We start from the raw sequence: 17,777 nt of genomic DNA, 5'->3' as shown, positions 1-17,777 counted from the left end.
CGTATTCATCTTCTCTTCTGCAGGCCCCAGGGGAACAGCTGGACTACTTTATCAGGATGGAGAGTGGAAGGTGTCTGACCATTGCTGAGATCTTGTGTGAATGTATGTGTACTGCTTGTACAGGCAGATGTTTTACATTGTCCTGGGATATATCATACTTTTTTTCCATACTGTTAACATTCATACTGGTATTCATCAAGTCTTGTTTTGACAAGTTGTATGATATGATTTGGTCTCTGGAGAACCAGGACTTGGTTCTCTGAGGATGCATTTTTGCTCATATTGGAACATAGGGCTTTTTATTTTATTTTAAATTCAAAACCTCATTATGATAGCAGGTAATGTGAGGAGAGGAGGGAAGAGGAATTAAGAAAAGCACTGTGAACAAAGAAACATTTTTATCACCAAAACCATAGCAAATAATAACAAGCAAGTTATCTGGAATGACATTCTAACCACTGAATCATCACTTAACCCTGAATGAAACTTTTATCTATTACTGAAGCATTTAGGATGGTCTTACTATGTGTGGATTCTCTTTTGTCTGGTAGTTGGGTCAAACTCATAGTGAAGACTTCTCCCAGTGGGATGCCAGTCTACATCTTTGTCCTCCACGTGGGTGCATATTTTCACAAAACTCTGGGAACTGAATGTCTCTAGGAACTCTGTTACTCCACCAGTAGCAAAGGCTGGCCAACAAATGAAAATATCTTAGGAGGAGACAAAAGCAAAGCCACAGAAATTACCTGTAGACAATACTTGGGAGAGCAGTCTGGTAGGAAAACACACAGAGGATCATAGATTGGTTTGGAGTGGGAGAGACCTTAATGGTCATCTTGTTCCAGCCCATGGGCAGGGACACCTTTCACTAGACCAGGTCACCCCATCCAGCCTGGCTGTGAACACTTTCACGGATCCAGCAACAGTGAACCTAGCTAGGAAATTAAGCTGTGAAATGGTTTGGCTGGCTTCTGGCACATGTGGCCAGGCTGTCTTGAAATATGGGTTTGGCTCTAGTCCCGAGGGAACTCATCAACATGCCTGCTTACAGCTCATTCACTTTGTGAGATCTCATGAATTGGTATGATGGAGGGTGGCTGGCTGGCTTGCTTAAGGGAGGAGAGTTTGTGGAGTTGCTGGGTACCAAATGAGGTGTCTTCTCATAGGGTTGAGGAAAGAAGGGGGACTGAGGGGTAACTTTTTGTTGAAGAAACAATGGAAATGAAAACTAATAGTAGAAATGCTGCGGGTGGGGGCGGATCTTGGCGAAATCAGCAGTTGAATTAAAATGGGGGTGTTCTGATGAACTACTTCTTGCTTTCTTTTCTTTCATAATCTGATCCTGCCTACAGCTCTGAAATAATGTTTTTGTACATCTTGACTTGCTTCATCTGCTCCCACTTGCTGTTTGGCAAGGCTAAGTGTTTTCATGACGAGGCTACAAGAGTACTAGGCTCTTTGTCACAGCTGATAGCTTGGATCGAGGATTGCTTTGCATTCTGGCTTGGCAGGCCATGCTTCCTCTCACTGCAAATCCTTTTGGCTTTTGCCACCCCAACTTGTTCTTACCTGGCTGAATGTATCTCCCTCCACCCAGCTAGCGGTGCAACATTACCTTTCCAGCAGCGAAAATTAGCCCTTACAAGAAGCATTGCTCAGCACTGCTTATCTCCCAAATGGACCAAGTGGAACCTGTTGAGTGGTGTCTACAGACACATCCTTTCTTACTTGACAAGTGACAATCCTTCTCTAACAGATCTTCCTTGACTTTTGGAGGAGTCTAAAGCACTGTAGCTACATATCACGCAACCCTCTGTAGTACTCCCTTTGTTTCAGGCAGTAAAAACTATTAAGAAAGGGGCATGCTTAGCCAAACAATTCCCCAGATAATCGTGGAAACCTGTTTAATTTTATGTTTCTGTGAGCCTACTATCTGTTTCTTCATGCCAGTAGTCAGAACCTTTATCATAACTGTTCTGAATTATCTCAGCATGCGATCATGTCAGGCAGAGCAAGAGTCTCCCTTTGAAGTGACCTTTCTTTCAGTAAGTGGATTTAGCAAAGAAAAGGAGAAAGGATTTTAGTAAAGATTATTGAAACAACCTGCAATCAGTGAGCTCACTCACAGTGAATGCTCCTGCTTGAACAGTTGCTTTGTGTGCACTCAGAGGACAGCAAATGATGAGTGACCCTCTAGGATCATGGATGATGAAGAGTGGGATCTGACACTGGCACCTGCAAGTGTGGGTCCTCTGATACCAACAGAGAGGCCTGTTTTGTCAGATCTGGATTTCGTAGTGAATACAAGGACATATGGGGATGTGGAGGAAGGAGATTACCAGAAGTCAGGAAATAGCACTGGGCTAAGTGGTTCGTCCACACTGGAGATGATCAAGCTGCTCTCTGTCTCCTGATAAACAGTAACTGGGGTTGTGAGCTAAGGGAGATGACATGTCTCAGTCCTTCTAGAGCAGCATATTAAGAAGGCTCATTTTTCTCATGGCTGAACCAGCTGGAAGCATTTCAAATGTGCTGTGACATGGAAAGCTCGAGTATCAAGCTATAAAAAACACAGCAATGGGCAGGCAGGAGGGATGGTACTAGGTTTGGCTGTGCTCAGAGCTGATTGGGTATCCAGCAGCTCAGCCTGAGCATGCTGTGGTCAAAGGCTCAGCCAGAACAAGTGCATCCTAAATGGATATAGAAGGGTCATTGCTCAGCTCAGCATCAGGCTACTGAGAGCACACCCTTCCCAATGTGGTGTAGTGGAGGAAGGTAAAGCAGGCCTGTTCCTCCCTTTGATCTACCCTGTAGACATATCTGGGACATTGCTGGTATCAAACTGGCTTCACCCTTGCCAGCTGCTTCAGATTCCACTGATGAAGGTGGAGACATCAGAGGAGTGATGGAATCTCACCTGGGAGATATGTTGGCCCTGCAGACTCTGGAGTTGCAGCTGCTGGAGAAACATGAAGCTGCAGAGGGGATACAGTGATGAGGGTGGCAGAGGAGCACAGATATCTGAGCTGCTGAGAGAGAGATTTCAGCTCTGATGGTAGCCACATTGCACAAGAGGATCTGAGGAAAAGTCGGGAATGTAACTGGGACAATTTATATGTGTTGTAGCTTTGTATCCTCTGCAGCACTGAGACAGCAACGTTCCTCCCACTGTATGTGTTCCTGTCAGGAACTTTGGCAGTATTACCAATAATAGATAAGGCAAATACTTTTTGCTCCTTTTCCCCACAAAAACTGGTCTGTTGTAGCCATACGGAGTGCATCAATGTCTGTATGTTTGAACCTCTCATTGGGACCTATGGACCAATTTCATCTGGAGATGTAGAAGCACTTATTTAAAAAAAAATATTAGAAATGACAGCCATCATCTCTAGAGAGAAGAGATGCCAGAGAGGGCACCTTTGAGGGGCCTGTGCCTCTCTGCTTTCACCCTTTATTGAACTTCATAGAAAACCCACATGTGAAAGGTATATTTTTGTTATTTCTTATAAAAGAAATCTTCACCTAGAGCTTGAACTCGGTTGGAAAACACCAGCCTGGGAGGCAAAGTGTCAGGAAACCAATTCCAGTAGATCAGTGACTTCAGTGCTACTTCAGTGCTACTTCTCCCTCCCTCTCTTGCTCTCTTTAGTGGACATGCAGAACTGAGAGTGAGTTTGGCGCAGTTCTTGGGCATCCTGACACTGCAGGTGCTGAACTAGGCAGAGAAGGTCACCTCACCTGCAGTGCTGCCACATCAGAGATGTGCTGTGAGCAGGACTTGGAGGCAGCCAGGAGGGAGAGAAGGACTAGGAGTGAACCTGAGAGATGGAGCAGGTTTGGTTTCTGAAGGCATGGAATATCCAGCCCCGTTCTACATTCTTTAGGAGTGCACCTATTAAGTGTAGCTCACGGAATGGCATTGTTGCATTTGCCTGCATGTTTTGACAATGTGAGTTGTTACCAGATTGTATTGGTGCTCTTTGGGGTTTCATTGGTTCACAGAGACCAAGCCCTCAAGGCACATGACAAGGGATATGGACTAGAAAGACAAGCAGCTTCATACTGCAAGAAGTCACGTTTCTTTATTGTAAACATGTTGAAATTCTTTGCTAAAAACACAGTATTGGAAAAACAAACTTTGATGGAAACTATATCAAGGAATGACTGAGCCAATACAGTTCACATGAAAATAAAAAGTACTAAACCAAAGAAAGACGGGAGCTTTCTTTGTTGTCATGCACTGATTTGAAACATTGTAATTGTGAATACAGTTAGTTTGTGTTTTTCCTGAGGTTTACAAAATTATAGCCAGTCTTTTTTTTTCTCCTTTTTTTTGTGTCTCTTTATGCTTCTTGGTTTTGGACATTGCTGCTGAAGAGGCCGTGAATTATGAGAAATATTGTTGTTACTATATTTCTGGCAAGGCTGAAATGAGGCATTTTCAGAATCTTTCCTGGAAGAAAAGGCATGGGGTGATGTCATTTTTCTAAATCAAGTGGTTTTGGATACTTGAAAACTATGTTTCAGGTCCTGGTTGCTCTGCAAATAAAATCACCGGACTTTGTCTGTTGGAATATTGTACTATCTGCTTTGCTGAGCCATACATTGCATATGCAACTATTTAACACAGACTAAATTCCCATGTACATGACAGCTTCTTTGCCACCTGGGCAGTGCAGTGCAATACTTAACACTGGCATATGTACAGACAGAGAGCTGCACCCACAGCCACACACAAAGGTGTGCATTTATCCCTAAAATATATGCATGATACATATATATCTAGATATATATTTTACAAAGAAATTCAGACAGCAAGTATCAAAAGGTTTTTGTTACACCTGGTCATTTTGGTGTTCTTCTCTTGACACCAGTGAGAGAACGGTCAGTGAAGAATTGAGGGTCAGCCCTTTTTTGTGGTGTACGTACTGTTAATACAAACATCCCACTCTAAATGCTGATCATTTGGAAATCAGTGCCAGTTCTGTCATTGATTCCAGAGCAGTGAGGATTTGGCCCAAAATCTCAATTTACACCACCTTCTTAATGATTTTGTCTATTAAATTTAAATTGCTAGAGACTATAACATAAACATGGGGGGTAAAAAAAATGTAATAAAATAGTTTAATTTATTTCTGGGTCTATCAAACATTTGTGCTGATAGCAATTTGATGTTCTCAGTTTTCATTTTAAAATAAACAAAAACACTGTGATGGGTGATTTCCTAATTTCCTGTTAATAGAGTTTAAATTGAAAAGCATTTTTCAGTGGGAGAGCTGCTCATTAAATTTGTAGATAGCAATTTTGTTCCATTTTTAAGCTCTTCTCTTCTGGCTGGAGATCCTTGAGTCATAAGGCATTTATAGTTTCTTTAACAATACATAAAAACAACAGAATTCACATTTGCACATACATCTGTTAAAAGTGTATTTTGTTGTAATGAAGAAAGGCAAAATTAACAGGTTATAAGAGATGATCCCAAACACCTGCAGTCCCTCCCCAGCTTTGAAACCCATGTCTCTTTCTTCCCTCTGGTAGTGATTCACCTGTGTTAGTCCACAACCAGACAAGCAGGGCACTACTCAAAATGAGGGCCCCAGCTGAGCCATGACTCTTGGTGAAGGGAGGAGAGGATCATACCCATGACCCTGAGCACATGTCAGACCTGCAGGTTCTGCAGTCGAAGTTCCACCTAATTTAGAGCAGGGCGAAGAGAAAACTTGAGGACCAGGAGACGACACCTCTCTAGTGTACCGGTGGTCCAATGTAGCCTAGGCTGTGCAGCTGGATTGCTGGGCAGGATAACTGTGTGAGCTCATAGGGCAGTGGGATCTATACATATTTGAAATCTTTAGTTTAACTGTAAACACTTCATCTTTCCCTCCTTGTAATCATAGATATACATACATGGATATTTTTGTATATGTATCTGTATCCATATCATTCATGTATATGTAAGTATACGTGCTCAGTAAGAGGTAGGAATTTTCTTGCTGATGGTGAAGCTGTGGAGATATCCGGTGGAATATCTCAGATATCCGGTGAGATATGCCAATAGAGGGTTGGAATGGGCAGTGGGCCTAGGTGCAGAGTCCCTGCGGGGTTATGCCAAGCCATAGGCCAAATAAAATCCTAGTGTGAGGTCCTGGTCCTCCTGAAGTGAATGGAGGCTCTAAAGCCAATACTTCATATGGTATCAGCAAGATATTAGAGGCAAATTGATTAGAAAGTAGAAATTCTGGTAAACAGTGACCATGGAAAGAGAAACAGGAAGAGTAGATGACATTTTAATGGGGCTTTAGTTTAGCAACATGTTTTGTTCTCTTAGGGAGTGATGCAATGTAAAAGTGATTCCTTGATTCTAAATTTATCTGCTTTATTGGTTTTGTGTCACTGCCATAATTTTATCAATTTTTTCTTTTAGCAGTGATTCCATAAGAGGCCTCTTAAGCTAAAACATATAGTGAGTAAAATCTTTTACATTCATTTCACTTTGCAAGTCAGCCTCTTGTGTTTAAATTTGGTGTTCCGACATGCATTTTGAGGCTTATTGTAGCTGTATAAATGGCCATTATGTGGGAATAGGGGAGGGAGAATTCTGTCCTTAAGGCTCATTTTTGATGTCTCTGATTTGAGATTATTACCACAGTGGGTTTCATCAGTCACGTTGGATATGCAGTAAATGACCTCAACTGTTTGGAAGCCATTAATCAGCAAATCATCAACAAGATAAAAGTGTCTCTTTTTGTGTCTTTGAATGTGAGGGACAGTGCCTGATTGTTCCTGAGACAATATAATCAGAAGAAAATTGCTGCTGATTTCTTTAGTGTGGTTTTATTTTCCTGGTACCAAGGTTTCCTAGTGAGCATGTAAAACGTTGTGGGATGATATCAAGGGATGTTTTGTTGGCTGCTCACTCACTGCAAGGAAGTTCAGAGATTGGAATGTCTTGATTTTATGGATGTGAGCAAGTTGTTTAGGAGATTTTGCCTGTGGCCTTGAACTGAAGCAAGTGCACAAGTGGTGTTCCTTGGAACTCTGATTTGTATGCAAAAAGAAACACAAAATCTCCAACATCGAGTGTACTTCTACAAAAGCATTTGAACGTGATCATATCTCCCATTCTGAAGAGGTGCAGAGAGCTAAGGAATTATACTTTTTCATGGGGGATAGAACCTGAGGGAATGGCATGAAGCTGTGTCAGGATAGATTTAGGTTCAATATTTTAGGAAAAGCTTTTTTGTCCAGAGGGAGGTTGGACACTGGAACAGACTTCCCAAGGAAATGGTCATGGCAGGAGCCTGGCCAGATGTGGGAACTCAGTACATCACTCCAGCTGTCCAGAGCTACCGAGACAACCCTTGGGGGGCTCGGAGGCCCTGGAATGTTGCCAAAAGTACCTGCTGGCTTGACTTTGATCCTTTTAAAGAAATGACACCTGGAGGTGTGGAAATGAGAGAATTTCAGGTCTGAATGGTGAGGGGATGTTATTCACTTGTTAGAACTTAAGTTAGAATGCACTGTAGAGGGGGGTTTTATGTGTTGTACAGGGGGGTCTAGAATTCTGTGCATGGATCAGGAGTCCCAAGATGGAGGAATTTGGGCGTGCCCTGTCCTTCTTCTTTCTTCTCCTTGGCATCCATGTTCAGGATGATGTTGGCACATGTGGATTGGTTCATAGAGAAAGTACACTTGCCAACAAGGGCAGAAAGTATTGGGAATTAAAGGTAAATATCTAATTCTATAGTTTTCACTATAAAAGAGACAACCGCCTCGTGGGAGGGAGAGAGTGCCTTTGGCTGTCTTGCTGATCAGACCTCGGCTGGACAGACAGAAAAACTTTGTAGATAAGAAATAATAAACTCAACTGAAGACCTAAAAGCAAGAGTCCAGACTCCTTCTTCGAGAGCGCGGCCTACCCAGAACCACTTTTTCCCGTGCTGGGGCAGAGACAAGTAACAGCCGACCCTGGCAGCCAGAGTTCAAGAAGCATTTGGAAAACACTGTCAGGAATGTGGTCTGAGTCTTGGAGGTGTCCTGGGCAAGGCCTGGAGTTCCCTTCCTAGTCAGGATTCCATGATCCTAACTATGATTTACAGTCCACTGGTTTTTGGTTTTGCTGGTCCAAAGCACTGACTGCTTCAGGGATTCCTTTTATTAGGCCTTGCAAGCTCAGTTCAATTTTCCTGGTGTATGTATTTATATTTTACCTTTATCAGAGTTAGATGTTAATATCTTTTCAATCTTAAAATAGTAATTTGCAATGGCCTTTTGTAATGTGTCTGCTGCTTATGAAAATGTTTTAGTTAACACAGCAATTCTGTCTGATAGAAGAGGGATATAGTATCAGGAAAACTTGCTTTGAACCACTTTGAAATGTGTTGTGCAAGCCTGTAACATGACTCAGTGACATGCACTCACTCTGATGCATTTTTAAAATACCTGCAAGTCAAACTCAGCCAGTGCAACATTGTGCGACTCTTTCTTGCATTTCCAGTATTTGTTCCATAAATATCTACTAATCTGTGCCAAACTTCAAAGTCTCATCCATTCCTTTTGAAATCTCTGAATTTCATTCAGGATTAGAAGTGGGCCTCAAAGCTTGGCATGTCTGTGTTCACTGCACAACTTTTAGAAGAGTCAGATTTGCTGGGTAACCAATAACCTCTACAACAGAGAGAATGTGGACAATTTGTCCTTGTTTCCAACAGGATTGTACTAAGAAACACAAGAAAGTCAAAATGATGGAAATTTGTAATCAATTTTGCTTTCTAAGTACCTTTATCTAACTTTTTTTTTGGAGTTAAATAATCTGCAGTGAATAATATATATAAATCTATTTATCTGCTATTGGATGATGCATTGCAAATGAATTAGCAAGTTTTAGGGAAGGGGCTATTGAACATATGTGTGCATGCACTGTGTAACAGAATGAGCATGATTTCTAAGGGTTACAACAGTGGTTGTGCATTCTCCATGCCTGCTGAATCCGGGTCTCAAATAATAATAATATAGAGATACAACACCACATCCATACTTCTGTGTTGGAGACTTCTGAAACAAAGACACAGCTCTGGTAGAGCAAGCACACTAATAAGTAAAGTGGTTTTGCATTATACGTGTTAAAACGATGCCATACAGTACACCTACGCACCCATGAAGATTGGTGATGAAGAGGGAGAGGGACAACTAAGATTTCTGGTGGTAATTTTAGAAATCAGCTGGTAATTCAGCTAAATTGCAGTTTTGCTAATGCATTCTGTTGCTGATGAAATTCTGCTGTAAATTACTGAATTACATATACCTGCGAGTGCATGCATTAAAACCATAAATAGTATAATTGGGTTGTCCTACAGGCTGGTAAATGTTCTTCCTTCACTGACTGGCATGGGATCTCAAGATCAGTAGAAGGTAATAAAAAAAATCATGGTCTTCCAAACACTTAAATCTTGGTCTTCAAAACACTTCTGCATCTGCTCAGCTTTAAGGCTGTCTCTGTGTCTGTTGCTGTTAATGGTACTCTTCAAGTGCTGAGAGCTGAATTGTTTGTAAAAGCTTGCAGGAGTGTAGGCTAATAGCATCCCAGTACTGGATAATAAGAGAAGAAGAAAAAAAAGTGTATCCCAAAACGTACCATATTAATTCAACAAATGTATTTAATTTTTAATTATTTATAATATTTCAGAGTACTGTTCTGTAACATATTGACAATAGTAATGAAGTCTGAGTAATTCAAGGTCTGATTACATCATCTTGCTATTAGGTTGTGCTTAGAAGTAGAAAACACCAATATAAGTTCAGACAAAAAATATGATTCAGCAAAAATGTGCCAGTTGCACTAGATTTCTAAAACTTTTAGGAATATTGAGTAGCAAGTATCTCTGCTTCTCTTAATAGATGGATTTAAGTTGAGTGGATAACTTGGAGTCTTGATTTACTTGCAGTATTTATGGTAAGAGAAGCCAACTGTGTTTCAATTTGTATTGCTTGTATTCAGAACCCACAGAAACTTCCCAGATTTGGTCCCCATTACTTTCTTCATGGAAGAGGCTTTGTTACCCTCTGTTGACCAGGTTGGAGCAGCATACGCTAGACCTGGCACACACACGGTGTTGTGGCATTGATCATCACAGCTGTGAAGGCTAGTGCTAGCTAGCATCAGCTGGCGTTTGGCAAGGCACACTGATGGTGAGTCCAAGGATTTATCTTGACTCGCCTGGATGATGAGCACCCTGAAGAAAAGATTTCTGTCACAGCAAGCAAAGGCCAGAGCCCCAGGAAGGCATGTGTCTTCCTACCAAAGTACCCGGGTGGTGAAAGAGGCTCTCATGGCTGATGGGCAGCTGTGTTTGAGATGGCTTCCCTTGCTTGTCTTGTGTTGCCTAATTTGTAGTGCTGTCCTTTACCTCCTCCCCAGTGCTGTCATGAAGAAGACGCTCTAGGGTTTTGTGTTGCTGAAATGGCTCCTGAGATATTAAAGAGTCTTTTTCTCAGACTCGTGACTGAAGAAGAAGCCGAGATGCATTGGTTCTGCTTCTCAAGGTTGTTTATTTTTCCTTATCTATAACATTCTTTCTCTGACCTGCGGTGGTCTGTCCAGCAGGTTGGTTTGTGGCACACTGTGACACACCCTTGGGGTGGTGTTAACATTTTATACTGAAAACTATGTGTACTTTATTTACAGTAATTTTCCAATTATCTATCACCTATGTTAGACTGTCTGTCTCTACTCTAAACCAATCCAAAAGTGTCACCATCACAGCAGAAGATAGAGGACAAGAAGAAGGAGAAGGAAGGACAGAACACGCCCAAATTCCTCCATCTTGCCTCTTGAACCCCCCATTTTAAAACCCCAAAATTCTACTTTTTCACCCTGTGACAAATTAACTATCATTCTACTTAAACTCTCGTGGCTTGTACATCTTCACGCAAAACTGGTAATTTTTTGCGTGGGTTACAATCAAAGGCACAGGTGTCTGAGCCAAGGTCTCTGAGCCCTTTGCCAAGGTCTGCCAAGGTCTCTGAGCCCTTTGCCAGGGTCTCGAGTCATCCAGGGCAGTCAGAGGACTGTCCTGGGTTCTGCCAGTCAACAATATGTATCCTTTACAAATGAAGTAGTAGAGCAAAAAGAAGGAAGATAAGACCTCCCTAGCACATTGCCAATTGTTTTAAGATGTTTCTGATTAATGATTCTATTTTGGCTATTTCAGTGCTCAGCAGTCTTCATTTGTTAGTGTTGATAGTGGAAGTCCATGCCTTGCCTGAATCTTAGTCATTTTGACCAACAAACATGGGTCAATTCCAATCAATAGAAATGCCATTAACATCTCAGTACTGTGAAAGATAATAGGAACATTTCTCATGCATTCAGTTTATTAAAATTTGCTAAAGTGTGAAATATGTATGACAAGTAATGATGTTTTAATCTTTCACCAAGGTAACAATTGAAAGCTGATTGATTCCATTCAGTAATTATAAAATCAAAATGATGGAAGATTGTAATCAAGAAGGATTCTTTCTCATACTTTGTCATGCCTCCATGCAAGATAAAATTCTTATTTGTAACATCTCTTTTATCTGAAAAGAAATCAAACTCCTATTTGCCAAGTTTAATGCTTGTGACTAGCTGGACAACAACAACCTTTTTTTTTTAAAACTCTGATGAGAAGAAAAAAGCAGCCTGCATCCACTAAAGCTGCCAGTTTTCCAGGAGAATAATACTGGGAAACAGTATCAAAGGCTTTACTAAAGTGCAGGTAGACAACATCTACAGTCCTTCCCTCATCCACCAGTCAGGTCACCTGGTCATAAGATGGAGATCAGGTTGGTCAGGCAGGGCCTGTCTTTCACAGCCCCCTGCTGGCTAGGTCTGATCCCTTGGCTGTCCTGTATGTGCTGTATGATCACCTGCAAGAGGGTCTTTATTCCATTACCTACTCTAGTACTGGGGTCAGGCTCACAGGTTGTAGTTCCCCAGATCCTCCTTCTGGACCTTATGGATAGGCATCACACTGTCCAGCTTTCAGTCATCTGGGACCTCCCTGGTTAGCCGGGACTGATAAATGATGGAGAGCAGCTCGGCAAGATCTTCTGCCACCTCCCTCCTTAGATAAATCTTATCTAGTGCCATATCCTTCTGAATTGCTTAGTAGGTCACTAACTACTTATTCCTGGATTTCAGGGGGTCTTTTCTGCTCGCTATCCCTGTCTGCCAGCTTACAGGACTGGTTGCCCTGAGGATATTTAGTCTTTCTTTAAAAGACTGAGGAAAAGAAGGCACTTGTGGAATCTCAGTCAGCCTCCCATGGAATACCTCATCTGCCTCTTCATTCAGGTTGTGTAGTCTGTAACAGAATCCCACCAGTGTATCTGCTTTGGTAGCCTCCCTCCTGATTCTTACTCATAGCCACTCAACCTTGTCATCACTGTCCTTGGGCTCTGTGCAGTGAAACACTCCCTAACGTACAAAGCCGCTACAAGGCCTCTGCTTCCCCATCTGACGCTTCTGAAGAACCATTATAACCATCCTTGGCAGCACTCCAGCCATGTGAGTCATCCCACCAACTTTTGGTGATGGTGACTGTCACATCTTTCCTGCTGCCAGTGGCTTCCTCCTGTTCCTCCTTTGTTACCCACACTGTGTGCCCTGGTGTGGATGCTCTTCAGCTGGGCTACTGATTTCACCCCCAGTGCTAGCGTGCCCACTTTGGGCTCCTGTCTGCTAGGCCTGGTTTTATCATATTCCCTCTTCAACCCTGGTTTAAAACCCTCTCAAACAGTCATGCTGACTCACAGGCTAGAATCCTTTTCCCTCTTTTACACAGTCAAACCTGACCTCTTTCCAGAAGGCCTGGCACCATATACAACACCCTGTGAGCAAAAAAAGCCACAATTCTACTGGTGACACCAGACTTTAAGGCACATGTTGATCAGGTGGCTGTTCCTTTTGGCATTCTTCCCTGCTACTGAAGGAATTTGAAAACAACATCATCTATGCTCCTGTTACAACCAGTTATCCCAGTGCCCTGAAGTTCCTTTTGATTGCCCTAGGACTTTTTGCCAACCTGGGTACAACAGTGAATAATAATAAGTGTACTGACTTAGTTAATGGAATTCATCCTCACACAGACTCCAGGGATGCAGCAGATTTCCCTGTGGAATGGGTCCTTTTGGCACATGGGAGCCTCAATTCCCCTCAGAAGGAAGTCACCTAGAAAACACCAGGGATTTGCCTTTTATTTGACCAAGGGGAGACACCATTTAAAATGTCAAGAAATTAAAAATTTTAAAAATCAAGACTTCTTTGGTTTTCTAGTGACTCAGCAAAAGCAAAATCTGGCCCTATATTTTTCAGAATAAGGAAATTTTAAATTCTTTTCAACTGCAGCTTCTTACTGCAACATTTTGCTTGATGCAGGTTAATGGCTGACTGCTAAAAAAGAGGAATTCTCTGTTTCAGTTGTCTAATGGCATTTTTGGCAAGTTGCTTGTTAAAAGGATTATTTTCTTTAACAGTATTGCTATAGGAATGCATCTTCTAAATAGTCTGCTACCTTATTTTGACATGACCTTCATATCTTTTGAACTTACAGTTTCTGGAGTTCTTTTTCTCCCATTAGGAAGCAGTGCTATTGGGTGTGCTTTTTCTAATAAATCTTGATGGATGATCAGGAAAAAAAAGCTGGTGTGTCCAATGGCTTGATAATTTCAGAGTCAAAACAGATTTTATGTGTTGATCTTCTTTCACTTGCTGATGCATCTGTTTAACCAAGCAGCTGGTGCATAAGATCTAGCCGGCAGCACACAGAACACATTAGGAGAACAAAGGGAATGTGAAATTAAACAAAAAAAGAGGCAAGAGCAGCATTTCCTCACTGTTCTGCATGAAGTCAGGAGCTGCTCCGAGAGGATGCAAACTCAATTTTCTTATTGGACATATGGCCTCTTCCCCCGTCAGATTATTTAAAGGTAAATTTGCTTTGCACTCTCTCAGAAAGACCATTTTCCCCTCACTGGTATATTTATTTATTCGTAACATTATTTATAAAATGGTAACTTCATTGGCTGGGCTGTTATGATGTTATCTCTATGTGCTTCTGTAAGAATGTAACAATGTCATGAAGAAAAATGATGTAAAAATAGTGTGGGTACATAAAATGGGACTGACAAAATGTAATAAATCATTGCTGGGCTGAGGAACAGACCTGCATGTGTAATGAAATACTTCAGCATTACATCATCGTTTATGTAACATCTGGCAGAGCCTTGTATTTCAGTGCTGCTTTGAATCAGGATAATTTTTTTCTCTCTGATAAAAGAGAAAAACAAGCCTCTAGGTTTTGCACATAGAAAACTGTAAAGAAAAAAAAAAGAAAAAAATAGCCCTTAAAATATCCATGTTAGTTTCCCCCTGAGAAGTTCTGCTATCTCCAACTGGATGCAAATAATATAATGACTGAGATGCATACAAAATAGCATCCTGGAGAGGGTTTTCAGTTTTATAAGAGAAATGTATTTTTAATATGAAGGGGATTTTTTGAGATTATTTCATCCAGGAAGAGTTTATCTAATTTACATCATTATACATGCCTTGGAACCAGACTTTAAGCAAAAAAAAAAAAAAAAACCAAACCAAAAAAACCCAGGTGTGAATTCCATGTACTTCTGTGTTATCCACTTCATGTTGTTTTTTATTTATTTATTTTTTTTAAAAGGAGAATTGAATTATCTCTATTGTGGACTTCTGATCTTGTCTCATGCAGACATCAGTGTGGATTCCTCCATCCCAGGCTGCCAGCAGAGTCTTTCTCTTCCCCAGGGAGGATCATGCTACCCTGTTCATCTGTGGTGCCAGTCAGGACAACGTGATGTCTCGTGTGGTGAGGGTTAGTTGAAATGTATTTAATTGGCTGTTGAAACAGATTAAATCAGAAACGTGAGTGTCTGCTGCAGAGCTATCTGGATGACACACTCACCTGTCTGAAATCAGTAGAAATCATGCCATTAATTTCTAGGGCTCTTGTCTGTTGCCTTGTCCCTCTTGCCTCTGAAGCCTTTGGGAGGTGCTGGTGTGAGGGTGCTGCAGGGATCCAAGCTGCCGGCCCTTTCAGCAGCTGACTCTCCTTCCCCAAATTTTGGTCAGTGACAGCTGCCCAGAACACAGTGCTGGTGCATTGACAAGAACTTGATGTACCTAAAAATAGGCTTGCTTTATTTTTTTTCAGTACTAGAAGGAAGTAGGACAGATTGTCAGAAATAAATCGCTGTTTATTTAGTTCCTTTTCATTTATCAAATACGATACAGATAAGCCACAGTTACTGCATTTACTCATCTCCCAGGGATTTTCATATGGTATATTTATCCAGCAGTGTATGACTGGCTGCCAGACGCATAGAGCTAGTTGTTACAGCTATTTTACTTTCCCTCCATATTTTTCCAAGAGTGGTAGATCTTGATACACGTCAAGTAAAGTGTTATATCTGAGTTTGTTTTCTGATGGCAGAAAAGGCAAAAGGAAGAGGAACAGTCCCAAAACTGCAGTTACTAAAAGTCTGATGAGGTGCAGGTGTCTGGAATGCTTTTTTTTTTTTTCTTTTTGAGCAATTGTTAGGCTTATTGTTATATTGTTTCCTGCAATTTTAAAGTAGTAGTGACTTCTATTGATTACATTAGGAGGAGAGAGGTGCTGAAGAGCATGAATATAATTGAAAGTAGTACTGTATAAAGCTGGCAAAGGCAGAAGAGGGAAGCAATGATCATATCATTGAAGCTTAAGATTCAGAGTCAGGATATCTAATTCCTATTTCTGATTTTCCAGCAGGCGACTTAGGGAAAAAAATCACTATCAGGGGTGAAAACTGGCCATGTGCAGGGCCACAATGACTCTTCTTGGCAGCTGTGGCAACAATGGGATGGTCTAGGATGGAAACCACTCTTTCCAGCACCTGAGGATTTTGAATAAAAATGTTTTTCCCTTACAGAAGTGTCATGGTAAGCATCAATGATCTATGGATTTTCAAGGGCAAGGAGAAATATTTTTACATCTCAGAGGCATGATCTTTGATCCTGGACATTGCAAGAGCGGAAGCAGAGTGTCAGGTTACTGAGCAGGGATAGTGCAAGTTTGAGAACAAGTGCTGGTGGAAGCTAAGACCATCTTGAGGTGAAAATGGAATTATGCTAATGCCATGTCAACCAACTCCCTCTCCTGTAATGAAAAATAAATGACAGACATTTGCAGTGAGGTGATATCTTCCCACAGGACTTTCCATGAGACACCAAGTGAGACCTCCAGTGAGTTTAGTGGCTCCTTCACATTTGCAGTTTGTACCCTCATGCTGCGTAATGGCCACAGTTTGGACAGGTTAATAGAAGGCAAAATTATCTAATGCTAGTAAGGTTGTCTTAGTCTCCTGGGAAGGGTAAGCTGACAATGCAAGAATATCTCTAAGCATCACTGAGAACTGGCTTTCAAGGAGGAAGTCCTTTGCTAAATATTGTCTGAATGGAAGATGATTTTTTAAATCTTGGGTTGCTTCAATATCGGCAGTGTTGTCTGTGAAGAAACCTTGGACTTCTCCTAGCCTGAGAAGTGCCAGGAAAGGCAGGTAGGCAGGTTGCTTTCTCTTCTGTATATTCCTCCTGTAGTTTGATCAAAAGGAACTTTGGTCCTTAGCTTCATCCCTGTCCCCAGCAGATCAGAGCCCCTGTATTAAGGTGTGACTCCATATCTAAGACTGAGCAGTATGTTACTAAAAGAGAATGAAGAGCCTGTCTCTTTTTCTGGTCTTTTATTTGCCCATGGTGAGGGCAGGATCTGGTGAGAAGCTGTTGCTATGACTACCTTACTCACATTTGCTTGTAGGATGTCTGGTTGAAATTAAGTGTGAGTTGATGCTAAGGTCCAGGAACTTCCAGGCTGGCCACTCTTAGAATGGATCCCACTCTCTGAAATCCAGGGAATGGCTTGAGGTTCCTCTCACCTCTGCCTGCTCCTTCACTGAGCATGGCAGCTGTCCAGCATCACTGCCCCTGCTGTCTGCCTGGACAAAGGCCTGTAAGTAATCACTGTGGCCACATCAGCCTATGGAATAGGGGAGAATAACCAACCAGCCTTTGACCATTGCTCAGCAGTCAAAGCTTTGAATAATCTTACTGAGTTAATCCACCACCTAGCAAATCTTTTCCTGCTGGAGTAACAGATAAAAGAACAGTAATGGTTACAGGGAATGAATTATGTGTGAGGATGTATAGCAGAGGCATTCCAGATTTGTTTATTTTCACTTCTTGACAGCTGTTTAGCATTTCAGAGATGCACACATTGATAATATTTCCTCTCCTTTCTACATTATGAAGCCTCACTTATTTCCCAGATCTTCTATTTAATTCAGCCAAGCAATACTCAGTTTCCTTTTTAAAAATCAGATTGTGGACAAACAAGGCTTAGAAGGCTTCTTCTTGGAAGAGGAATTGATTAGTTAAATCACAGCTGACTACGGAAAGGTGCTTCCATCCGGCTGTCCTCCCTGCTTCCCTTCCTCATGGTTTTGTGGAGCTGTAGGAACAGGGGAAAGAAGAAAGGAGATGAATCCTCCATCTCCTACCCTGGCCTGTGCCCATGCTTCCTATTCCCACTAGATTGACAAGATTCTTCTGGCAGGAGAAGTATTAAAGTGAATGGCTATCTTGATCAATTGTTAGACTAAAGATTACCACCAGCACACCATATCAGATCTGTGCAAAATATTCAGAGAATTTCTGCTGCCTATGTTTTTTT

General features: G+C 41.6%; 1 long non-coding RNA gene across 12 annotated transcripts in view; it reads left to right on the top strand.

The window, feature by feature from the left end:
* The window catches only part of LOC135290995 (uncharacterized), a 65,524-nt gene that overhangs the window by 5,275 nt on the left and 42,472 nt on the right, over positions 1–17,777 (top strand). For 7 of the 12 annotated variants that reach the window (XR_010353840.1, XR_010353849.1, XR_010353847.1 and 4 more), the window contains 3 exons: positions 24–102; positions 14,763–14,885; positions 15,819–15,991. This is a non-coding gene — a long non-coding RNA (uncharacterized LOC135290995). Of the gene's footprint in view, positions 1–23; positions 103–14,714; positions 14,886–15,818; positions 15,992–17,777 lie in introns of all 12 variants that reach the window. The other 5 variants (XR_010353843.1, XR_010353841.1, XR_010353842.1 and 2 more) reach the window with 5 other exon arrangements.

Source organism: Passer domesticus, chromosome Z (genome assembly GCF_036417665.1).
Source record: "Passer domesticus isolate bPasDom1 chromosome Z, bPasDom1.hap1, whole genome shotgun sequence".
NCBI classification, from domain to species: Eukaryota; Metazoa; Chordata; class Aves; order Passeriformes; family Passeridae; genus Passer; species Passer domesticus.
The sequence above is the reverse complement of the archived record's forward strand: the minus strand, read 5'-3'. Positions and strand labels throughout refer to the sequence as shown.